A 27,417-nucleotide genomic window follows, 5' to 3' on the forward strand; every position below is an offset into this window, starting at 1 on the left:
ATGTCCCTCTCCGTTTTGAAAGATCATTCGTTCCAATACATTTTTATTTTTATACCTTGCTGCTGTGCATCATTAATATATAGTGCTGTGGTCAATGATTAATCGTGAGTAATCGCATCCAAAATAAAAGTTTCTGGTTTACATAATACTGATATATGTGTCTGTGACTGTGTATAGATTAGTATATAATTATCATAATAAATGCACAGACATGTATCTTATATTAGATTTATGAAAAAAATGAGGTATGTTTATATATGTAAAATATTTCTAATATAATATCATTATAGTAATATACATATTATATGTTGGGTTTAAACAAATATTTTGTCAAAAAACATTGGTATACGTTTTATGTGTGGTATTATATAGAAACCAATTAAATATTAAACAGTACACACACACAACTATATATTATGTAAACAAAACCTGCGATAAATCCATGATTAATAATTTGACAGCACTAAGATATATATATATATATCCTATATATATATATATATTATATATATATATATATGGATATATAGATACACACTTTAACTTAAACCAAAATATTAGTGTTCGTGTTTAATCTGAGTTTGTTATTGTTGTTCCACCAGACACCAGGACGCAGCACATATGATCAGGTAGAGATACTATGCGCACTTAAAATAGTTTTGCTACAATAAAAAATCTGATTCAGATCTGCAAGTTGGAAACAGGTTTTGTGTGATCTTATGCATGTGCAGTTTTGATTCAGAAATCATTACATTGAACACACCAATAATAAACGGGATCATCAGGACCGCACCTGTTCTTACAGTTTACTGCATAGATAAACCATATTGCGTTGATTACATGTTTCATTATTATGTAACTATATACATTCCAATATATTGATTTTTAATAATAGTATTATGATAACTATAGTAAATAGTTTTTATTTTTCTATAGTGCACTTTTGGCCACAACCTGTATATTACTGTAGAACAGGATGATCGACAGTGTGATGCACAGTTAGGTATCATATCATTAATATTTAGGAAAAGAACACCCATATGTTCGTGCAAACATAAAAACGAAAATACACTTACCAGTCCCTAACTCACTACTCTATTTTTTGTGTAAGCAAATCATTAGTCCTGTTCATGTCTTCTTCTGTGAATCTGTTTTCTTACAGGCAACAATGATGTTAAGCCTGGGTGGTCAGAGTGGGAATTCCACGATTGGATGTTGCTCATAGACTCATCCTCTAATCACAAGTGATGTTCTGAGTGACAAACAGCCATACCATTATGAAACTCGTCCTCTAATCACACTGTATTGCTCTAGTGACCGAACACACCAAATGAACTAGTCCTCTTGATCACACTGATGCTCCAGTGAAGAACACACCCAATGGACTCGTCCTCTATCACACTGATGCTCTAGTGGACAAACACCACCAATGACTCCGTCCTCTAATCACACTGAATGCTCCAGTGAAGATCACCACCAATGACTCGTCCTCTAATAACACTGATGCTCCAGTGAAGAAGAAACACCACCAATGACTCATCTCTCTCAATCACACTGATGCTTTAGTGAAGAACACCACCAATGACTCGTCCTCTGATCACACTGATGCTACAGTGAAGAACTACCACCAATGACATCATCCTCTAATCACACTGCATGCTCTAGTGACCACAACACCACCAATGAACTCGTTCCTCTAATCACACTGATGTTCTAGTGACAAAACACCACCAAAATGGACTCGTCCCTCTAATCACGCCATGATGCTCTAGTGACCAAACACCACCAATGACTCGTCCTCTAATCACACTGATGTTCTAGTGAAGCCAAACACCACCTCCTGACCCATGAGCGTCCTCTAATCACACTGATGCTCTAGTGACGAACACCACCAATGACTCGTCCTCTAATCACACTGATGCTCTAGTGACGAACATGATCCAATGACTCGTCCTCTTATCACACTGATGCTCCAGTGAAGAACACCACCAATGACTCGTTCCCCTAATCACACTGATGCTCTAGTGACAAACACCACCAATGACTCGTCCTCTTATCACACTGATGCTCCAGTGAAGAACACCACCAATGACTCGTCCTCTAATCACACTGATGCTCCAGTGTAAGAAACACCACCAATGACTCGTCCTCTAATCACACTGATGCTCCAGTGAAGAACCACCCACCAATGGCTCATCCCTCTAATCACACTGATGCTTTAGTGAAGAACACCACCAATGACTCATTTCCCTCTTAGATCACACTGATGCTCTAGTGACAAACCCACCACCCAATGACTCATCCTCTAATCACACTGATGATGCTCTAGTGGACAAACACCACCAATGACTCGTGTGTCTCTAATCGACACTGATGCCTCCAGTGAAGAAACACCACCAGATGACTCGTCTTCTAAGCACACTGGATGCTCTAGTGACAAACAAACCAACCAATGACGCGTCCTCTAAATCACACTGATGCTCTAGTGAGGAACACTAGCAATGACTCTCCTCTATTCACACTGATGCTCTAGTGACAAAACACCACCAATGATCTCGTCCCTCTAAGCACTAGTGCTCTTAGTGGGGGGTGGGGGAAATGAGGGGGAGAACACCACAATGGACTCATCCTCTATGAAGCTAACGAGAGGTCCTCAAGAACACCACCAATGACTCGTCCTCTAATCACACTGAAGCTCTAGTGACAACACACCACCAAGGATCTAACTCCTCTAATCCTGTTCACTGATGCTCCTAGTGACAAAACACCACCAATGACTCGTCCTCTCGATCACCATGATGCTCTAGTGACAAACACCTCCCTAATGACTCGTCCTCTAATCACACTGATGCTCCTAGTGCAGTCAAGAACCACTAGCAATGACTCGTCCTCTAATCACACTTGAGCTCCAGTGAAGCAACACTAGCCATGACTCTTCCTCTAATCACTTTTTGAGATTGCCAGTTGAGACTTTTAACGTTACTAATTATTTTGATAATGGCGGGGGGGGCTTTGAGCAAGGCACTTAACCCCCAGTTGCTCCTACATCCAGCTGCCCACTGCTCCAGGTGTGTGTTCACGGTGTGTTCAACTTTGGGTCGTGTTCACTACTCACGTCTGCCGCGTGAGTGCACTTGGATGGGTTAAATGAGGGCAACCATTCTGAGTATGGGTCACTCAGGCCCTGTTTACACTTGGTATTAAGGCTGCATTTACACAGCAAATGGCCAATTAGGCCTCTTTTGACTGTATCCGATTTTTTTGATGACCTGCTTTAGTTATGTAAACTAACTTAACTTCGTTCTATTAAAGCAGCTCTATGTAACTTTCACTTCAAAAAATTTGCAAAATGTGTATATAATGATACAAGTTTTTGTCTTATCTCGAAGCACTATGGTACACTTATAATAAGTGCTTATCTTTGGACTATTGTAGCCTGGTCGGGTCGTCACCGCTGTGGAGTAACACATGCCTGCGTGAATCACCAAAGACATTAACTTAGAGAAGTGACTCTAGTTTATAATGTTCTTCCGTGGGATGCGTGCAGATCTGTTTATTAACCGCTAGAGTGGCAAAAGTTACATAGTGCTGCTTTAAAAGTTACCTGTATCTTATATCTGCATTTACACGGGCTTTACAATGCTTAAACAAAGGCTTTACTTGGAAAAGTTTTTCAATTGTACAACTTAAAACACAAACGGATTGCCCTGGAGAACTAAAACGGGGTCTGCAGCATTTTCGAAAGCCTCTGTTAATTCCGAGGATCGAAAACGCAAGCGTAGTGTAAACAACATAACCTTAGCAAAAGTTAAGTAAAACAAAAATGCACCAGTGCAAACAGGGCCTCAGAATGCTGACTGTTTCTATAGCAACTGGGACAACCAGCAGCTGGAGTGATGAAATGACTTTACAGATGATCGGATTGGCCTTTTTATTCAGAAGACATGGTTTTTGTCAATAGAGTAGCAATATTGGGTGTTGCATTTTTCCCTGTTCAAAACTATATATCGAGTGAAACATCTTGGGTATTCTGTAGTCGTTGGCAATATCTGATCTATGGCAAGTGCATGCACGTGTCCGATTCATATCAGATTTATTTTCACATATGAATGAGGCCTGAAACCAGTCTGAGAAGTATCGGAATCCATGTTGTTTTCCTGCTTACATGTTTGTGGGCCATATCCGATCTGTGCCACATGAGAGGAAAAAATTCAGAATTGGGTAACTTGAACCATGCAGTGTAAATGTATCCTAATTAAATGAATTTTAGGTTGATCGGATCACAAGCTTAGACGATGGGAAACACATTCCCATTCACACCAGGAGTTTTTAATCTGTCTCTGTCTCTTCGGTCCACTGATTTTTCGACCACTTCAGTCCTGATTTCTTTTGAGGGTAGGGTCTGTGGGCCTTTTCTGAACCTTCGATCTAAAATCAGTGACACTCATCTCATTCAGTCCTGTTGAAGCGTTCTGGTTACGGCCCACCACAATCTGATCTAGAACTCAATAACTCATGCATTGTTTATTGCCATGATGGCACACGTACATCACAGAGACGTCTCTATTTGACGTCTGTTTTTACATCTGCAAGACTTGAGCAAATAAATATGTAATATTATGTCAAAATACCCGTCTTGGCGAGTATCCTCATAAACACTGCTACGTCTTAAAGGAACGTAAACGGCAAGAAAATCACCTGCATCATTATTATAGATCCACTCAGTCTTAAAGTGACAGCTGTGACATTAATGTACAGTGTAAACAAAAAAAGACAGAGTGAAGTCATTGTTTAGACCTGACTGAAAAACTTCAAGCACTGGTTTTATTTTGTATATTTGTTCTATTGTATTTATTTGTGCCATTGGTTGTGATTTGTTTATTTGTTTTGATTTTCTTACTTGGACCTCACTTGAGATGTTACAGTAAGGTTCATTAGTTAACATTAGTTAACAAACTAAGAATAAACAATATGTCACCCAGATGGGCGCACAACTGTAACAGAAGAGATGCAGAAAAACTGCTGCTGCAGCAAGTGTTGTTTAAATGATATTGTTTGATGTTAATACAAAAGACTGATATTATGTTGTTATTGTCCCGTGTTTTTTTTTTCTTTTTTACTTATCCAGCATCTTACCAAGCAAGCTGGCATTAAGATCAACCGTCTTTACACAATAACACCAACCAGCGTTAACCAGCTCGAGAAATCATTTACTTCATAGTACATTCTGTATGCATGAATGATGAGGGTTGTGTTTTGAATGATGAAATAGCATGTGAAACACCTAATGCCTTAGTCCTCAGGAAAAGTGATACACATGATAAAACAATAACAAAACTGTCATGTTTTATAGTCTTCATGCATTTTATATATATGTTTTTGTATTTTTTTTGCATTGTATTTGTACTTTTGTATTTTTAAGTTTTTTGTATGTTTTTATACGTTTTATACAAATGTGTGTTTTTTCTGTAAAAATGACATTAAAACATCAGATTGAATGGGATCTGTCAGTTTATTTTTTTTTTTTTTTTTTCAGAAAAAGTATTCTAACCAAATAACTGAATTTAGTTACTCTGAGTTATTAGAGCAGTGGTTTTCAAACCAGACCTGCAAGCACCCCTAGCACCTCACATTTTGTATGTCTCCCTATATCTGACACACACCAATTTCAGGTCTTGCAGTCTCTACTAATAAGCTGAGGAGTTGAATCAGGTGGATAGATGAGGGAGACACAGAAAATGATGTGCAGTGCTGGGGGTGCTCGCAGGACCGGTTTGAAACTGTATTAGAGCAATCATTGTGTGTCTGTCTGTACATTCTGGAATGTAATTTCAATTTTGATGGACAGAAATTTTTTATAGGTTTTTACTATTACACATTCCAGTGGTATATTATGCACTGCTTTTAGTACACTCACTTTATGTATATATGAAATATTAGGCAATTTCTGACAAATTTTTAATACTGTCTTTTAAAAAAAAAAAAAAAATGTATATATATATATATATATATATAAAAATATATATATATATATTAAGCTAATATTTAACTTGTTTTACAATTTATAAAACAATTGTTTAATAATGTTTTTTGGAAAGCAGCTGGCAAACTCTCAGTAGGGAACAGTGATACATTTCCTCCCCCTTTTACAAAAAAAAAAAAAAAAAAAACCTCTGGTGTCCAACCTTAATTATTCTACTTACTTATTACTGTCTTTTGTTAAAATGATGAAACAAGACGTCTAAAGTTTTAGTAGATTCTCACAGACGATTGACTTACTACAGTTGAGATTCAGCAAATCCTCTAAAATGGGGCCTATTATTGATATCAGTGCGCCCATACTCACACTGTCAGTCCAAATCTGATTATATGTATATCCGACTGGAATATGAGCGAAATGATTGGCTGTCTATTTGCTTTGCAAGAATTTAATACCTTCACTAGTTCAGTTTGACCAGTTCATTTATTACAGTGCTTGCTGTGGTGTCTCTGCATGTCTGCATCACTGCATCACCCGACAGTGAAAGAAGGGATGAGACCTCATAAACCACAGACAGTCAAACTGTAAATTATTAAATAAAAGCAATATTTTTGAATAAAAAACATGCAATAGCAATAAATGAATTATTCACCCTTTTGAATGGGTCATTTTTAGTTTAGGGGTCTATGAAAATATTTTGTGTCCTGCTATCCCAAAAAAATGCAGTCAGTTGCTGCATCATAACTTTCAGCCTATCAATCTTAAATATATTTAAAAATTTTTAATATTATTTGAGTTTAGTGAGTTAATAAACATAATACATTATTACAACCCTTGCCTTTTTAACTTTATTGTAAACTTCTTTATTGGATTAAATTTCAATTTATTATATTTCTTTTATTTGGTTAGACTAGAACCATACACATGTGGTCTATATCTATTAAACAGCCATACAGTCATCTAGTGGTTAAACCATTACATATGAATATTATTTTTTCAGGTGTTTTTTTTTTTTTTTTTTTTTTAGCAGACTGTATCGGGTGGAAGTTGTGCTGTTGTTAGAGAGATGTGATTTTCTGCTTTGAGTACTAGAGAGCAATGTTGTGCTTGTGTTACGTTTATCAAAGAATCAATCAGAGCTTATTGTGTGTGATACTTTAATCCAATATGCAATACACTTATTATCCAGTTTCTTTCAAAAAGAATAAAACAAGAACAGTAAATAACAGACAATGACATGACAGCACACCTAATTGGTGTGATTAATATTAATTTTAATAAAAAATATTAGGTTTATTTTCATATGATAAATAAAAAATAGAACATTTTAGTTGAGGGGTGCTATGCTACTGATGAAAACACTGAATTAAAGCAGACACATTAACACCAAAAGATATGATACAAAGAGTGAAGACAGAACAGACATACTGCAGAAAATAAATGTGAATAAAGCCAAAAGTGAGGTATTGTCCCATATGTACTCTGGCATCAGTTCCAGTATATACAGCATATGATCATCGTTTTTTGGGGACATTTTGATACACAGTATCTGCCTTTGATTTCTGCAAGAAAACACAAACAATAAACCCAGAACCAGCAGTTTACAACCATTTCAAAATAATAAGAGTGATTCTATCACAATATAACTTTATAGAATCAAGCACAAGAGCAGATGCTAACACAGAGTGGCTAGAGGAAATCATACATCCATTCACATGACTTTTAAACAGAATGATCATCAAACACACACAGTTGTGAGGCGTTGAAATAAGAAGGAAGCTGTCAGATTTCAAGCAGAGAAACAGAGCTAAAATATTTCATTACTTTCATTTCCAAAGCTGCTGCAGTAATTCAATAAAGCTTCAGTACTTTTAGGAAAAGGTTTTTTTTTTTTTTTTTCTCCAATAGCATCAGCTACTAATGTGACGTCTCATTCCCTCACTTCAGGTAACCAAAGTTAGCGTTAGTATGATAATATTTTACAAGGTGCAAACAGTACATACATGTTCATGAAAATAAGGTAAAACATGCTTCAAGCTGTTCCCTGTAGGTAATAATGATCAACGCTGAAAATCTACATCTGTTCTCTGTCAGTTTGATGCTATTGCACACACAACTTCAAACATTGAGCTTCAATCAGACTAACTCACTGCAGCAACTTCTTGCATCTTAAATCATAGAGAATCTTACCGGTTTTTGAGATTTTAATGAATCAGTTCTTTCTTCTTCCAGTGTATTAACTGCAGTAACTGTAATAGTTAGACCTGTTGAAACAACAGAGCTTGAAATCTTGTATAGAAATCTGTATATCTGATCCAAATGCATTAATCAATATTTGTAGGTAATAGTTGAATTCTTTACCAGTTTTTCTACATTTCCTGCAGATGCAGCACATCACGACTGCAGCTACAATCAACAGAGATCAAGGAGATTTTTCTGATTTTGCTGTAGGTGAAGCTGATGAAGGATGATGATAAGGTGAAAGTAGTTAGTGTTGCTGAATTGGTAAGTATATACATATATCAACGCTGACATACCTGGGTGTGTGTGACAGAGTTGAGTGATGTCCAGATGTGTGGTCTGGTTTCTGATGGGATTGTTCACTAAACAGCTGTAGGTGTTTTTATCCTGATATTTCACCTCCAGAGGTAGAGAGAGACTGATGATGAGATCAGACTCACTGATGCTGGACAATAAACTGTTTCCTTTGTACCAGGAGAGAGTCACATGACCCACATTCACCACTGAACACACCAATGAACAATTCTTGTTTGTTGTGTTGTTGTTGTTGATGAAAGATTTTGTGAATAATCTCTGGTAATGTTAGGAGTGGGTAGATGACCTGTTTAGACAAAATAATTAGTACAAGTGTTTTCATAAAAAATATCTTCTTCTTTATAATATAAAATGTTACATGTCTGCTTTTAAAATTCATTTATGTTAGTTATTCCTGTTGCTTTTGTGCAATAGACGAATAGCAATTGTTTATTTGTGTTTAGATATTTCTATTTTGCAAATCATTTTAATCTCCCGCATCCCGCTGGACACGACTGGCTACCTGCACTCGCCCATCAAGTGTTGTCCCGCACCACACTCTGTTGCAGTAGTCCCATGGGAGTGCATGTCTCTACTTTCATTATAAGCTCTTAACCATAAACTCAGTTTCTTGGGGAAAAAGGAATTATATTTTTATTTGTAAGCAACTTATTCCACAAGTGCTGTTGATTAATTTAAATTTATAATTAAATGTGTTATGAACTGAGAAGTCAAAATTCCCTCGATCGTCTGACATATAAGAAGTCCATGTCAATGTACTATGAAAACGGCCTGTAAGTGTCATCTTAAAACTTTCTCATTAGTCTAAAAACAGCTTACATTAAAGGGGTCATTTGACGTTGCTTAAAATAATTGTATGTTGTGTATTTGGTGTAATGCATGTGTTTATGCGGTTTAAAGTAACAAAAATAATAATAATAAAAAATTATTTTACAAAGCTATTTTTACAAAGCTCATTGCTCTGAAAAGCGAGGTGTGCTCTGATTGGCTATCCAGTGAGTTGTGATTGGCCGAATTCCTCAAGCGTGTGACGGAAATGTTATACCCCTTACCATACTATGATGCTGTGTGTCCCGGCATGACGAGACAAAACCAATAAAACCCATTACAAATCCAGTGGACAAATAATTACTGAATATAATGACTTATACAGTCCTATTACACGTTGCATATCGTTCTGTGTAAACATAAAATCATGTGTGCATTTGTGATCTGAGAAACGACAAACAACAAGCGCTACTCTACACTGCTCAAAACTCACATTTGAATCATCAGTGTCAAATTCTTTAAATATGTAAACCTACTTACAGTCTGTGAGTCAGAAGCGCCAGACTGTTCTAGGAACTGCCCCACTTCATAGAAACAGCTTTTGTGCACAGCCTCCTCAGGATCAAGAAACAGTCCTCCATCAAATGCTCTGCACACATCTGAATATTTGGGTTGAACTGTTCTGGAACAGTGTTGTAAATTCAACTTAACCACTGATTTCTAGTTGTGTCCTCTTTTGGAAGCCAGACAAAGTAGTTTTGCTTTCACAACGTTATACACAGACCGTCTCAACAACATGGCAGCGGCTGCGGCAACAGCGAGAATAAAAGTTATGCCTTCTTTCTTTGTGTGAACATCTGAGCGGCGTTATGCAAATCTTCCCTCATAGTGACGGGGGGTGTGGACGAGTCTTAAATTTTATAAAGAATATCTCTTTGGATTTGAGACTTTAGTCTTTGCAACTTTACAGATCTTCTTTATGCACCAAGAGCTTGTAACACTCCAAAGAGAAAGGAAAAATTTTAAATAGTATCATATGACCCCTTTAATGCCAATCTGCTCAGGTTTTATGACATAATAGTATGCCTAAACACCACCTCCGCAGAAGAAGATCAATGCCTGCTTTACTTCTTTCTTTTTTTAATTTCATTGCCTGTTTCTACATCACTGCCTGTTTAGCCCCACCACCCATTCACAAATGTAGTAGATAAACGAAGAGAGAGGCAAACTCAGGTCTATGCAGAAACCCAATGATAAAGATGGCTCTGAATACAAGATCCTGTGCAGTGCCAAGTTGTGCAAAAACACATCTTTGTATTGCCTTCCTTCTGATCCCAGCGTTAGGAAAGAGTGCATGAACTTTGAAGTTCCAGACCGTTTCATTAAGAACACTGTCCTTTGTTCTCTTCATTACCATGTATTCGATTACAAACAAGGCACAATTTGACACAGGATTTTCAGAAAGATTGAAACTAAAAGACGATGCTACTGGATCCAAAAGTAACGTCACATCACACAAGTGTGAGTAACTGTTTTTATTTACGTGCTCACTATAGCTTTGTCTGTTATTACAGATCGATATGTACTGAGTATTTATACGTCCATCTGTGAAGGATGTAAGATGTCTAATATACACGACTGTGAGCCAATCATAGCAGTGGGTGATGAGGGGGTCAAAACAGAACAGAAAATATCCCATTACTTTAAAATTATGATGTTTTTGATTTAAACATCTTGATAACATTATACGTGGACCTCTGAAAACAGTCCAGAATATATATTATTATTGAATTAATTATTAAGAAAACGAGATATGTGAATTTCATTTCTACTCACCATAGACAGAAACACTGAATGTTTTTGATGACCATTTTGCACCAATTATCTGTAGCTGATAATGTCCAGCTTGTTGAGTTGTGATGTTTGTGATGGTCAGAGATCCAGTCTGTTTGTCCAGCTTCAGTCTGTCTCTGAATCTTTCATCAGGACCATCATATGTGGAAAAGATTTTCCTATGTCTGTTGATTTTAGCTATGAGAATATGGTCAGCTCCAAATTTCCATAGTATATTGTCGTCGTCTTGTATTTCAGTAACATCCATGAGTAAAAGTACAGAATTTCCCTCTATCACTGACACTGACTGTATTTCATCTGTCAGAGCAACAAAAACACCTTTCAGGAGAAACAAAACAGGTTTTAGACAGGTTAAGGCTCCTGATGGTTTGTAAAGCATGAAATCAACTGCAGTTTGAAAATTGATGTGAATTGCTTTTTGACCAATGATTTTACATTACTTTGTTGTTATTCATGATCATTTTTAAGAGTTAGCTGGAGAGGATTTCCATGTGTCTGGTAATAATCCTTGACGTTAATATATTTAATAATCATAAACAAAACAAATGATCAAACAAATAAACGATCAAACAAACTGCTTGAGATATAAAGGGTCTCAATGGAGGATTCACTTCCTTTGGTTGTTTTTTTCGTTATAGACATTTATTCTCCATGACTAGTAGTTTGTTACTCATTTCTGAAATATGATATATTAAGCCTTAAAAACATTAACTTACTGATCAGACGGCACCAGCACAACCAGAACAAAACAAACATTTGAAACATTTTCTTCAGTTGTTCAGTGTCTGATCTAAAAAGACCATCTGTTGAAAACACTCCTCCCACAACAGGTTTTGAACCCCCTACTTCACTTGCACATTCTCTGTGTGTGTGTTATACAGTTACATATACATGCTCTTCTGTCCTGTAGACTACTTATAGACTTGAACTCTTCCTGACAGTGAAAAACAATCTTGATCTGTATCATTTAACTTTGATAATGTCTGAAATAATAGATAGAAGAGTGGTATTTTATGTCAGTTTCCTTGAATTACATGGTGACATTGATCTTACTGACTTTAAAATTGTGTTATAATTAAACAACATTACCTATATATCAGTTATTGTGTATATGGAACAATAAAACAAGCAAGTTGGCAGTTTTACTGAGGTGTGATTGTAGCATCTCATACTGAGTCATACTGAAACATCCTGTGCTTGTTTTTTCTTCAGAAAAGTGATTTAATCTGTTGATCTGAGTGAAGAAGCGTCTCGTATGTGGCCGTTGGATAGATGTGTGTTTAGTTTGCAGGTGAAAAGTTTTTTCCAGTTCTGCTGCTATGAACTTTAGAGTTTGACTTCCTCTCTAGATAAACCTACTGTAGAATAAAAGAAAGGTAATAATCAATCAATCAAAAACTGATGTATGAAAAGTCAAACAAGATTCATTTACATTACATTTATTCATTTGTCAGGAAAACATCAAGCGATTCATCATCATAAGATGGCAATAAAGACGAGAAGTTCCCGTTATACAGGTCTTCAGTTTATCTTTTTTTTTAGATGCTCATGGATGAGAGTTTTCAGTTGTTTCTTAAAAACTTGTGAAGGATTTGTCGGTCTGTATGGTGTTAGGCAGATCATTCCACCAGTGAGGAACAGTGAGAGAAAACGTCCTTAAGGGTGATTTTGTTCCTCTCTGTGATGGCTCACTGCTCAAGCAGGATTCTCGAGGGTGTATAGACATGTAAGAAAGAGCGGAGGTACGTGGGTGTAGAGCCTGTGGCTGTTCTGTAGGAAAGCACCAATGACTTGAACTTGATGCAAACTGCAACTGAAGCCAGTGCAGAGAGATGAGAAACTGTGTGACAAGGGCTGTCTTGGGCTCATTGAAAACAAGACGTGCTGCTGCATTCTGAATTACTTGCAGAGGTGAAGAGAGGATGATACCTCTGAAGAAAGTAGAGAAGGAGAAAGATTTGAGGTTTCTAAATGAAATTGGCAGAGGGGTTGGTGGTGTGACGGAAGGTAGATGTAGATTGGGGGAAGTCGTGGCCTAATGGTTAGAGAGTCAGACTTGCAATCCAAGGGTTGTGAGTTCGAGTCTCGGGCCGGCAGGAATTGTAGGTGGTGGGGGGGGGTGAATGTACAGCGCTCTCTCCACCCTAAATACCATGACTTAGGTGCCCTTGAGCAAGGCACTGAACCCCCAACTGCTCCCCGGGCGCCGCAGCATAAATGGCTGCCCACTGCTCTGGGTGTGTGTTCACGGTGTGTGTGTGTTCACTGCTGTGTGTGTGTGCACTTTGGATGGGTTAAAAGCAGAGCACAAATTCCAAGTATGGGTTACCATACTTGGCTGTATGTCACGTCACTTTCACTTTTTTTTTTTTTTTCATTAAAAGTGATAATGAAACTATCGGAGACATGCAAGAGTTTGACCAAGATGTTATCTGTGATACAATTGCGTGTAAAGATGAGGTCAAGCTGGTTACCTGGTTTATGAGTACCTGTGGTGTTGAGCTGCTGAAGGTCGAAAGGAGCTAGAAGAGGAGCAAATTACCAGGATGTGGCCTCACAAGGCAGATGTTAAAGCTGCCAAAAAAATCTAGATGGCTGCCATCCTCAGGGAGTAAAGATAGCCACTGTCCATGCCTTTCTAATTAGCACAGCAAAGCGTGTAGCATGCAAAAGACCTGAAATTTAAACTACTGTGGTACAGTTTTCCACTTAAGTGCAGTTTAAAAGGTAGAAAAAAATATTTTTGTGGATTCTAATTACAGCTAACAGCAAACAATGTGTGGGTCATTCCATTCCTCTGTGCCCTTGGGGGTGGGGGGTGGGGATGATGGGCAACATGCAATGTGAATACAGTTACAATTTTTTAAATGTAAAATTAAACAATTATTTATTCAACTCAAAACTAATTCTGTAACCCTTGGTTCAGCAATCATCATAGTACAAGCCCACCTGATAATAACAAAGGAAAACTGCAGACGTCGTCTGTGGAATCAAAGAAAATAAATACCTGGAAATATATTTGTAATTAATTCAATGCAACAACTTTAGCTAATAATCATCAGCTTATACTTTATTACTTTTAACAGTAATTTATTAATAAATTAATAACTTTTTATCATGAAACTATGACTTTTAAAATTAATTTGGGGTTTTTTATTTTTGAGAAAAAAATTCTGAATTGTGTGATAAAAAAATATATATATATATTTTATTTAATTTTTTTATTCACTGGTGGAAATGTGCTTATACAAGATCAAAAAAACTTTTTTCTCTGCACTGCACATATTGCACAGTTTCAGTCACCGATAAATTAATGTTTTTATTTTATTTTATTGATTGTTTGATTGATTTATTCATTCTACATTTTTTAAATTATTACAGTTGCCATAAAATCAAAACTGACAATTCTTACTTTTTGATGGAATATTGTATTGTTTATAATAAATAATTTATCTGTGCACTTCATTGTTTTATTTTTTTTTTGTTTTTATTCATATTCCCTCGTAACCTTTAATCAAACATGTTAACCTCCCCTCCCTCTCAAAACGACTCATCTTCTCTTCCATCAGTGACTTTTGGGTGGAAAATCTGAAGCTGATGCTTCATATATAGCACTGAAACCAGTCATAAGTACGGTGGCCGAGAGAGCTCAACGCGCTGCTACTTAAGAAAACACATGCAAATTTAAAAAACACCAGCAAATGAAGAAAACATCTTCATCAGTTTGACAACACAAGTGTTGCAAATCCTCACAACACATGCAAATTAAGAAACGCGCTGCAAATCCTCACAACACGTACAAATTAAGAAACAATCAATGAAGCATTGCAAATGTATTTTCATTAACCTTGAAATTATATTTAGTTGAGGATATTAAAGTTAGTCATGCATCTTATATAGTAATGTTTCACAGTTAATCGTGTAATTATTCATCTTATTTAGGCTAATAATATCCAAAAGACAAAGGAATCATGCAATCAGGGTGTTTAAAAAAATACTCACCTTTCAGTTCACCAACAACTCTACTGACCAGTAGCCACTGCACAATAAGCAAATCCCAGCTGGGTCAGACACTTTTTTGGGTCCCCTTGAAACCTTTCTGTTGTGGTCAGTGCTATTTGCAGCACGTTTCTTAATTTGCATGTGTTATCAGGATTTGCATCGCGTTTCTTAATTTGCATGTGTTGAGAGGATTTGCATCGCGTTTCTTAATTTGCATGTGTTGAGAGGATTTGCATCGCGTTTGTTAATTTGCATGTTGTCAGGATTTGCAGCGCGTTTCTTAATTTGCCCACGTTGTGAGGATTTGCAGCATGTTTCTTAATTTGCATGTGATTTGCAGCGCGTTTCTTACTTTGAATGTGTCAGGATTTGCAGCGCGTTTCTTAATTTGCATGTGTTGTGAGGATTTGCAGCGTTTCTTAATTTGCATGTGTTGTGAGGAGTGTCAGCGTTTGTTAATTTGCATGTGTTGTGAGGATTTGCATCGCGTTCGTTAATTTGCATGTGTTGTCAGGATTTGTTGTCAGGATTTTTTTATGAATATTACTACACGAACGACTGCACTTCAAAGGACCCCTCTGTCAAGCTCCTGAAGTTTGCAGATGACACCACACTCATCTGCCTCATCCAGGACGGAGATGAGTCTGCTTACAGACAGGAGGTTAAAGAGCTGGCTGTCTGGTGCAGTCTCAACAACCTGGAGCTGAACACTCTCAAAACTGTGGAGATGATTGTGGACTTCAGGAGAAACCCCCTACACTCCCCCTACTCACCATCATGAACAGCACTGTGGCTGCAGTGGAGTCATTCAGATTCCTGGGAACCACCATCTCTCAGGACCTGAAGTGGGACATTCACATTGACTCCATTGCAAAAAAGGCCCAGCAGAGGTTGTACTTCCTTCACCAGCTGAGGAAATTCAACCTGTCACTGGAGCTGCTGAAACAGTTCTGCTCTGCTATTATTGAGTCTGTCCTGTGTTCATCCATAACTGTCTGGTTTGGTTCATCTAACAAAACAGACGTCAAAAGACTAAATGGACAGTCAGGACTGCTGAGAGGATTATCGGTGCCCCTCTGCCCAGCCTCCAAGATATATACATCTCTAGAGTGAGGAAAAGAAAATCACCTTGGACCCCTCACACCCAGCACACTCTCTCTTTCTTCCAACTGCTGCCTTGTAGTCGGCACTACAGAGGTCTGACAACCAGAACAGCCAGACACAAGAACAGTTTTTTGTTTGTTTTGTTTTTGCAGGCTATATTCAGTCTGAACAATTAATCCTTCATAATCATACATCGTCCATCACAACTAACAAAGTTAACTGAGATATTGATATTAAACTGCACACTTTGTAACAACATATCTGCACACTAATAACATATCTGTACATTATCTAAACAATTACACCCCCCCCCCCATAATTCTATTTCTGTATATAGTACATTATTATCATTAGTATATATGTATATATTGGTGTTATATTACATCCTTAATGTGTTATTCCTAGGTATGTCTGTATATAGTACATTATTATCATTAGTATATATGTATATATTGGTGTTATATTACATCCTTAATGTGTAAAACATACTTGGTAATAAAGCTCTTCTGATTCTGATTCTAACCTTGATGGAGGATGCGCTCAGTCATTCAGGCAGTCTCTCTTGCACACTGTTTAGTTTTGTGTTATTCCTAGGTATGTGTGCCATTGATCGTCATCGTCTTCCTCAATGAAAAATAAAACAAACAAACAAAAAAACATTTATTCATGCTAGGGTGTTGGCGGTGAATCCAGTGGAGAGTCAAACTGGCATTTAGAATCTGCCTCCATTCTGTTGGCAACTCTGCAACTTCCAACCTCCTTTAAGGAGGTTCCGATGTTGGCAAGTCACCGGTTTTTATGTTATCATCATTTTATCATGTATCCTGTTTCATTGTCATGAATGGAAAAAAAAAAAATGTGGCAAAATATACTTTTAAAATAAAGTCCCTGTAAGTTATTTGGTTAAAAAGTTGCTTTGGATTAAAGTCTCTGCCAAATTAATAAAAATGCAAATGAAAACATGTAAATTATGTAGGAGATTTAAATAGTACAACTAAAAATAAAAGACTTTCATCAAATGGATAAAAAAAAATAAAAAGCACAATTTCCTGGAGTATTTTAATGGGCAATATTCATCTATGTAATATTCATGGGTTGTATGATGTTCATTAAGTTGTTCAGAATCATCTATGAGGCACATGTATGTTTGTGTTTTTGTCTCATATCAGCAGTGATTAATACTTAATGTTCTTTTTTTCTTCAGTTTTTTTATTGTTGATACAGATAGAGGATCAATGTCTGTGATGGAAGGAGATTCAGTCAATCTACTGACTGGCATTCAAACAAATCAACCAGAAATGATTAAATGGTATTTTAATGGCTTTCAAATAGCTGTAATCACTGGCGATCTCAGTTATACCTGTACAGATGTTCAGTGTAAAGATGCTGATGAGAGATTCAGAGACAGACTGAAGCTGGATCATCAGACTGGATCTCTGACCATCATGAACATCACAAACACAGACTCTGGACTTTATAAACTAGAGATCAACAGCAGAAGAGGCTCAGTCAGTACAGACCTTCATTGTTGTTGTATCTGGTGAGTCATTATGTATAAAAGCAAATTTTGTTAATGTGTTGAGTGATGTTTTTTTCAGACGTGTTTTTTCTCTTCATCTGTAATTCACAAAGTATATAGATCATATTTTTGCAAGTGCATTTACTATTAAATTGAAATCTGTCAATGTAAACTTGCCTATACATTTAGTTAAGTATGATTTCAAAGTTGAGTTTTTATTAAGTTAGTTATTTATTTAAGATTTGTGTTGCTTGATGTTTTAACATATTAAATGATAGTTAAAAAAAAAAAAAAACACAATAAGCAGGGCCCGACTGTAACTCATATCATTACAGTCATTACATTACGCGGTGCAAGTTTTATAAATGTTAACCATCTTTAATATGTATGTGTGTGTTTATTTATTTATTTATTCATCCTTCCATCTGTCAAGTATTCCCTGTTTTGGGTTTTGATAATTTTAAGTTAAGTATTTTTATGGGTAATAATCATAATGGGTAAAATTCATGGACTCTATGAAAATCCTTGGTTGTATGAATCCACAAATATATGCTATAGAAAAAAAAAGTGTCAAGGTTCCCCCACCTCGAAGGAAACCAGACTGAAATTCCTAAGGAGACCTGTTAACCTCTCTGGTCTTCACAGGACATATCCTTACTCCACAGAATGGCACAGAGAATGCCTTCCAATGCATATATGCACCAAAATGAACTCAAAAAAGACTTCTAAATGGATATCAGTCCATTGCTTAACTCCATGTCATACATGTAACCCACACATTTGACTTTAATGTTTCTAATCACTTATTGTGTATGTCTTTTTAAATAACTCTTGAATAGCTTAAGGGATCATATTCATGTTTAGTATGTGTGTCGGAAAGTCTTTTATTTCCTGTCATTTTATTTTGAAACTGTAGTGATGTCATTTCCTTTTTGAGCGCATCACATCCTCATTCCCGACTCCGCATTCTGTGGGATGGTGGCTCGCGTGTGCTTAACCTAATCGAAAGTAAGTTTCATCCTGCACTAAGATGCAAATATTGCCATCGGATTTGTTTAGATGTTGTATACTTTTACCTGTTTTCATGTTAAGTATATTATACGCATGGTTTGATACTTTCATGTGTATTTCTTTAGTTAATAGGTATCACGTGACCATGTTATAAGCCTTGTTAGACTGGAGATTGTTTCCTTTACATTATTTCAGCCTTAAGCTGTATTCTCGAGTGCTATATTTCAGTTCTTATGCCCTTTAGTCCTATCAGATGCACCTAGAGTGTAGTTCGACACTCCCTGGCCATGCGCCCCTCATGTGCTGGGCGCATGGGGTGCATTTGCGCCCGCTTCCACTAGAGGGAAGCGAAGACCACCAAATCCATTTAGTATTCCTACTTTTTGCCTCATTAACCTTTCGTATGCCTGTATATTAGTTGTTTATGACTCTTTTCAGGTTATTTGACCAAATTATTATATTTCAGTATTCTGATTCAATGTTTATTATTACATTGGATATTACTGTATACCTTTGTACATATTTTTTATACTTTTGTACATTGTGATTAATATTATTTCATTCTTTGTTTCTTTTATAGACCACACACACACCCACATATACTTCTTTGTACACCAATGCTTGTACCCAAACTACAATATTAAAGTTTGCTGGAATAATTTCTCCGTGCCCTTCTCTCTGACCGGAGCCCTGTCAAAGGAAACTGCCAGACCAGTATTATCCCCTTCAGAGTGTCTAACTCTATCACAATGTGTGTGTTCGAATCTTCTTGCTTGAAACGTTTCTGACCATCAGTTATTTGTCAAATGAATCATATTCTTGTTATAGGAATCATGTCCAAATTATACCCTGCAAGAGCGGGAAAATTTGGACCACGTGCTTGATAAGATAACATATGATTTATGAATGGGTGGGGACAAACATCGCAACACACCGTGAAAAGACAAATATCTAATTGGTCAAGACAACATTTGAGGTGTGGCCAAAAGGCCAGTTTAAATACTCAGGACACCATCAAATTTTGCTTTTAGCTTTTTAGCCTTTGCTTTTTAGCTTTTGCTTTTAGTCATGCTAATTTTAACCTCATTGATGAACTCACTGCAAGGGTTTAATTAAGTGACTGATGGTGTTTCATGTCTATGCAATTTCACGTATTGCTGTAAAACTTGGGATTTCACATTTTCATTCTCTTAAAACTCATTCTTCCCTAACTTTCTATCTTCCTGCAACTTGTGTGAATGTGTGAGTGCGTGTGCTTATGTGTTGGATTAGTTTATATGTCTTAGATTTGTCTAATAAAGCCTTATTCATATTGAAAAGAGAAGTATCTTGTGTTTTGTGCTTACAAGTTAATGTCTTAAACTGCTGATTTTCACTATACTTTGGATATTAATATCTAGCGCAGATTTGATGTTATACGGCTTGTTCAGTGAATCGCTGGCCGTTTCAGTGATCAGCCGTGAAACAGTGATTCTGTTCAAATTCCCTTTAAAATCTTAAATGATTCCCTTTGAGCTAAATTGACCTGTTTCCCTTACAGAAGGTACTGAGTGATTCAGAGACAGACTGAAGCTGGATCATCAGACTGGATCTCTGACCATCATGAACATCACAAACACAGACTCTGGAGATTATAAACTACAGATCAACGGCAACACCAGTAAAATTATATTAGGTGTTGTAGTACATCGTGAGTCATTAGGTGTTAAAGCAAATCTTGTACATTTAAAAGATTTTACATCAATAATGTATTTAGTGATAGTCTTGTTATGGAGAAGATGCTAATTTTTCATCAAACAATCTCTGGTCATCTTTTCAGAGAATTTGCTGCAAAAAAAACTATGCAAAATGTGTTCATAAGCACAAAATGTGATCAAATGTTGCTTGTCAGAAAGCACATGAAAACCAGATTCATATCCACAGATTTCACATGTAGATCTACAACCAGCTGTTGGTTTGTGTTTCAGATTTTTCTGCTGCTGAATGAGATTAAATAAAGAGGGAATAGCGATGCATACGCGGCAGCAGTTCTTGCTCGCGCTTGATTTCTGTGGTAATCTAGCAAGTGGGCGGAGCGTGTTAAGCTCCCGCGGGAACTAAATGCATGCTGCGCATTGCGTCAGGGTGAGAACATGGAAAGGATCTGACGGGAAATTTCTCCCTATCAGTCTTTTTCTTTTGTTTATGCTGCACTCCAGCTTAAGAGAGAAAAAAAAATCCTCTTAAAGATGTAAGTCTATTAAGACTTCCTCCTTGCAAAGCAAGCACTAGCAAAACATTTAGAGGATGTGTGCATCCATGTCATCGTTATTTGATACCCGATGACACACACACAATCTCTGCGTTGTTTGTTTGGGCTAAGCGCATGCACACAATGTCCTTGAGGGGGCAATTTGCATGCATTTGTGAGCGTTTTATAAAAACCTCTTTTCGAGGAAAGAGGGGCAGACATCTGCTTCCCGTGAGCTGTTAGAGGTTATGGATCACGCCGCGGCAAGGTTGGATTTGCCGTGGAAGCGTGCTAAGAGGATGACGCTGCGAGGTTGTCTCGATGAGCGTTATCTTTATGGCCATGGCCCTCCAGCTCAGGTGAGCTTTCCATTTCTCCCTGATCTCCATACAGAGATCAAGTAGAAATGGAGGAGGCCGTTTTCTTGCGCATCCGTCGATTCTAGCATACGAGTATGCAATATCGAGGTGATGCACAGAAACGGTTCTGGATGAGGTAGCTGAGCGAACATCCAGGTCTGAGCCCGAACAACATTGGGGTCCTGGTCCATTTTGGTCTGAGGATCAGAGACTGGCACAGAAGGCTAGTGTCGTGGCTCGCGCTCCTCCCCCACCTGCGGGTAGGTGTAGGAGGAATCGCTGGTCAAAGGAAGATAGGCAAAGGGAGGTGATCCAGACAAGGCGTCATCACTTCGTCCGGATCAGACTGATACTTGAGTATCTACTCATTCCCTTTGGAGTTTTAGACATCTTCCCTTATCTTCCCCTTCCTAATTCCCCTATAAACCACCAGCTCTCCACCTGACCGAGGTTAGGTGGGAACTTCCTGCATTATGGTCTCCTCTTGAGCGGGGTACCAGCGCGGGAACCAGGGTGGGTGAGTATGATCCATTCTATATATACTTATATATGTATTAAATTGCTGGTGGTTATGTGTGTGAGTTTTCTTTGCAGTGCTCAATCACAGTGTTTACTAAACACTCGTCGGCATGATAGCCCTGATTCCGGCTTCATGCTTCCAGTATCAGGTGGCCAGATCATAGGTTTCTGCAGGAGCCTTCTTGATCATCAGGCCCGGCACGGCACTGCAAGGAACTTCCTGGTCACCCTGAGGGGCTTCCTGGTCGCTTGGATATCCCTTCTTGCTGACGCATCGAGCGGGAAATTGAGTTGGCAGTTGCAAGAATCTTCTTGTATATGCTGTCTCAGGTGATGCTCCCCTCGCCAGAGGTTTGTAAATTTGAGCTTGCCTCTCCCGTGCGGTTCGGCACCTCTGCGATGCTTAGGAAGCTTTAAGTACACACACTAAGCTCTGTGTACGTTCTGAAAACCATATGGTGGTGAGTGTGCACTCTAGCACTTTGCGCACTTTCTAAAATCCACACAAGTGGTAAGTGTGCACGCAAGACACTTTCTGAAATCCTGTACAGTAAGGGTTACGCGCTCAGCTTCGTTCCCTTTCCTTGAGTTGGTTAGACCTTGGTTCCTTGGGCTCCACTCAGCCAGTGTATCTTTATTTATACACTTTAAGCATCGTTTCCGTCAACATGAGGGGGTATTTGGGCGGTCCTCGTGGTAGTTTAGCAGCACTCCCCTTTACCAAAAAGGGTCGCCTATGAGTGCGCTACTCTCTTTCTGAATTCAGAGTTCTCCTCTCACGTGAGATTGAGTTCTCTGTTTTTCCTCCAGAGCGCTCCAACATTATTACCACAGATCGAGTTGATGACTCTCAAACATATTGTTTTGGGATGCACCATTCCATCTATAAGCTGCTCTATCAGAGTGCCATGAGAACCCCCTCCTTAGAACAGTATTTAAAATCCATGTTATGGTAAGTGTGCACGTGAAGTCTTTGCACACTTTCTGAAATCCACACTGTGATAAGTTCGCACGCTAGTGCTCTGCATTCTTTCTAAAATCCTATATGGTGAGGGCTTCGCGTGGTTGCTTCATGCCCTTTCTTGAGTTGGTAAAAGCCCCGTTCATCTTGGGCACCACTGCACTTATGAATCCTCGGATACCTACCTAAACAGGGTGTTGCTACTCAGAATCTGTTGAGACAGCTCCTTCAGCAAACTTATGCAAGAGCAAGCGGTAGCCCCTGTGTGACAGGCAAGACTTAGTATAAAATGCTAGGTTCTATGCCGTACTCCTTTAAAGGAATCTTTCTTGATTCCAAGCCTTCAGCTCTACCCCGGGCTGAGGCCCTAACAGGTAAGTTGGGTATGTAGCCTAGGCCTTTGGCCGTAAGGGGTAATGTCACGGACAGCCGTCTAATGTCACAGGGGCAACTCCCATGGAAATGGTAGAGTTGGTACTTAGTGTTCGCCATGATTCTGGCCTGCACTCCCCTCAGCATGGCGGCGTGGGTATACTGTTCCCCATAGCGACCCCTAGAGGACGCAGTTCGAAGTTCCCTTGAAAGGGAACATCTCAGGTTATGAATGTAACCATGGTTCCCTGAGTAGGGAACGAGACAATGCGTCCTCTAGCTCCCTGCCATGCTTCGGATGCAAGCTTCAGACGAAGAAGTGAATGACGTGTTCTCCCGGCGCTTATTTGTCCATAGTCGCACCGGTAGTGACGTCAGGGGCTGTCGCCGGCCAACTCGTTGGTGTTTTTTCAATGTATGCTTCAGACATGGGTCACGACGAGGTGTTCCCCATAGCGACCCCTAGAGGATGCAGTGTCTCATTCCCTACTCAGGGAACCATGGTTACATTCGTAACCTGAGACGTTTTCTTTTACTAAAATTAGAAAACTAAAACTTAACCAAAAAAAAAATTAAAATAAAAAAAAGATAAGGGTGAATAAATACAATACAAACTAAAAGGACATTTGACTAAATTAAAAATAGCTGACATTAATAAAAGCAGTTTTCAAACTGCAAGACTTTTTGTCCAGTTGTTTCATTAGCTAACTGATTTTTTTGAACAAGTAATATTAAAATGTGCGATGCAAGTGCAAATACACTAATGAGTGTCAGTCAAACACGCAGGTACTGAATTGTGTCTGTACTACCGTTACTTGTGACGTTACGGTCATTATTAACCGTATTAGCATATTGACAACACCAGAGAGAAACCTCCCTGATGAAACACAGTATGCTGTTACTCCTAACATTCACGTTACACTAAACTGGTGTTTTTAGCAGGAATCTTTTTTAAAATTGATGAAGCACTTTATGTTTGTTTGTTTGTGGGGTCATAGATTTGTGGCTAAAGTTTCAAATCCTGCAAGTGTTGATCCATGAAGTATCACCATAGTGTCTTCGATCAAAACGCTGGGAACTGGATCTCAGGAACTGAACCTGTAGTAACAGGTACTGCAATAACTGGACCAGAACAAAATGCCAAATAAGTTTTATATATATATATATATATATATACATATATATATGTATGTATATATATATATATAAATTTTGTTATATATTAACTTCTATATTTGTTACTTGAAGCTGCATGAGTTTTTATTGGTTTTAAGGAAATTAATGTTTTATTCACAACAAGTCTATTCACTGTAAGTATTTTTACTGATATAACACAAATATGCACTCTGTTATAATGTTCATATGTTTGCTACTTTGTCCGTAATGTCTTTATTTGTAAAATTATACTTTCTTTGTCAAATGTTTTTCTTTTTCCTTTGTAACCTTTTTAGAAGTTTAGAAGGACAGTGAGATTTAGTAAGTGAAATTTATTATGATTCTGTTTTTGTAAATGCTTTTAGAAATGTTATTTCAGTGTCACCCCTCACCAAAATCTCTACTGCAACCTCAGCAGAAAACCAAAACATGTGCCTTGCACCCTTATGCCTTGCACACTTGCAATATTTTTAGAAACATTTTTTTTCCCCTTTGGTTGTCTCTTGCAGCATCCAAACAAAATGTGCTTTAAAGCACTGTACAACTGCTTTGACACAATGTGTGTTGTATAAAGCACTGCATAAATAAAGGTGACTTGACTTGACTTTAATTCATAAAAGCATAAAAAAATAAAGAAAAGAAACTTGTAAGATCTTTGTATGTCCGTGTAACAAGTGCCATTAAAAAGATCTGAGTTTAACAGAAGATTTGGTCTGGTTGTATTTTGGCATTGTCATAATGTTGTTTAATCATTTAATTCATATATAAAGATTAGGTCTACATTATTTTAACACCTAAATAAAATGTCTCACAAAAAGATTGTATAGTGAAAAATAAAATGGAAAATGTTCCAAAGCCTTAATTCTGAGTTATGCCAGCCAGGTAAGAGCCCCATTGGGAGTTTTCTTACTGTATGACCATCAGCATAATTCACTTTGTGACAAAATTAATATTTAATTAGATTAAAAAACTTGAAATTATGAGATAAAAGTCATAATTATAATGAAAACTTAACTTGTCATACATAAAGTAAAAAGGGTGTTGTTTTACATTACCACATGTAATTACCACATAAATTTTGAGCAAAGTATGTTATAGACTTTTCATTAAGACCCTAAAAATCATATCAACTTGTGGAAAATAGGCATCCGATGACCCATTTAATGGCATTTGGCAAACCCACTCCTATTGCATGACGTTGGCAGGACAGCTGACATTACGATGACCTGTATTGGGTTACGTTGTTAGGTAGAAGAAACTAAACCAATATTGATCTTTAGTAATGAACATCCTTACTTATATGAAGCCATTAAAATAATGGATTAGATTATAGATAATAGATTAATAAATGATGAAAGTTATATGAAAAATTATAACAACATTTAGGTTCTAGATGTAGTAATATATGTTCAATCTTGTTGAGCTTTTCTGGATCTGATGTCATAAACCAGAACAACATCAGCAGCCACGCCCACCAGAGCAGTGACGACCAATCAGATCACAGCTTCAGCAGAATCACAACAGTGGACAGAGTCTGAGGAATAAAAAAATGAAACTGAGATCAGATCAGCTCAACCACAGGCATAAACTCTTGCATAATTGACTTACCATGTCGGACAGAGTTGAGTGTTGTTGAGATGTGTGGTCTCAATGAATAAGACACAACACAGCTGTAGGAATCCTCCAGACACTCCAGAGGTAGAGAGAGACTGATGCTGAGATCAGACACACTGATGCTGGACAATAAACTGTTTCCTTTGTACCAGGAGAGAGTCACATGACTCACATTCACCACTGAACACACCAGTGAACAATTCTGCTGTGATGATGAAGAACATTGTGGAGAGTCTCTGGTAATGACAGGAACAGGCAGATGAGCTGAAAAACATGAGACAAGATAAATGAGGTTGAAAACGTTCTAGTTGATGAAGAAGAAGTATCAAGAGAAACCAAGACTGATCAAAGTAGAGTTTATATTTAACTCCCTATTTAACTCACCATAGACAGTGAGACTGAAATTCTTGCTCACTTTTCTCTTGATCCATAGTTCATAACCTCCAGAGTCTGTGGTTCTAGTGTTTGTGATGTCAGAGATCCAGTCTGATGATCCACTTTCAGTCTGCCTTTGAAACTCCTACCAGCATGTTCATCATTTAGATAAAATCTGCCATTGTTAGGGGCCAAGCACCGAAGGTGCTTAGGCACCTATTGTATCCGTTAGCATGATTTTTTTCTTCCGCCGCAAGTCTATGGCAGCCCATAGAACCGCTTGTGGGAAAGTTGTGAAATTTGGCACACTGATAGAGGACAGTGTCAATATTAACCATAGCAAATTTGGAGTCTCTAACTCCAACTCTCTAGCACCACCACTTGTCCAAAAATTTTAATTTCTTTATGCTAATAACTTTTGAACCGTAAACCACAAAATTAAAATTATTTTTTCCTCTGATTCCTTGGCTCATGCCGAGTCGAAATGACACCAAAATTCAAAAATAGTAAGGTTTCGTTTTTTCGCTATTTTCAATTTGTCTCAATGCAGAAGGAGAGAGGACTCAAACGCGAAGGCAGGTAATGTCTCTTTAATTAACTCAGAAGATTTTCATAGGGCAAAAGAACACAGGCTGCCGTCAGGTGACTTCTCAAACAAAAAATGTCTTTATAATAAATAACAAAGGAAGACCGTCAATCCGCCAGTGACGGGGAATCACGGGAAAGCAGAGGACGGGTCCAGGTGAGCGGATAGTGCTACTGGCGACAGTCAACTCATGTCAGCGGGAGGCTGGGTAGAGTGGAGGTTTAGCGAAGATTCGTTCAACATGCGCCAGACAGGACATGACAAGACAGGAGGAGAGAGGACCAGGCTCAGGTACGTAAGGGAACATGAGATAATAATCTGGCGGAAAACAAAGGGAAGAGAAGACTAGAAATAGAGAGTCTAATCAGAGCAAAGAAGGTACAGGTGTAGGGAGAGGAGAATGAAGAGCCGAGGGGATGAGAAGCAGCTGTGAGTGATAATGAGATAAATGG

At 37.8% G+C, this 27,417-nt stretch overlaps 1 long non-coding RNA gene across 1 annotated transcript; it reads left to right on the plus strand.

Annotated features, from left to right (window-relative positions):
* Nucleotides 1-18,725: 18,725 nt before the first annotated feature.
* On the plus strand, nt 18,726-19,453 carry LOC122144868. The gene is made up of 2 exons (XR_006159885.1): nt 18,726-18,791; nt 19,375-19,453. It is a non-coding gene; the product is annotated as an uncharacterized LOC122144868 (long non-coding RNA).
* The last annotated feature ends 7,964 nt before the right edge of the window (nt 19,454-27,417 follow it).

This window comes from Cyprinus carpio, unplaced genomic scaffold (genome assembly GCF_018340385.1).
Source record: "Cyprinus carpio isolate SPL01 unplaced genomic scaffold, ASM1834038v1 S000006795, whole genome shotgun sequence".
NCBI lineage: Eukaryota > Metazoa > Chordata > Actinopteri > Cypriniformes > Cyprinidae > Cyprinus > Cyprinus carpio.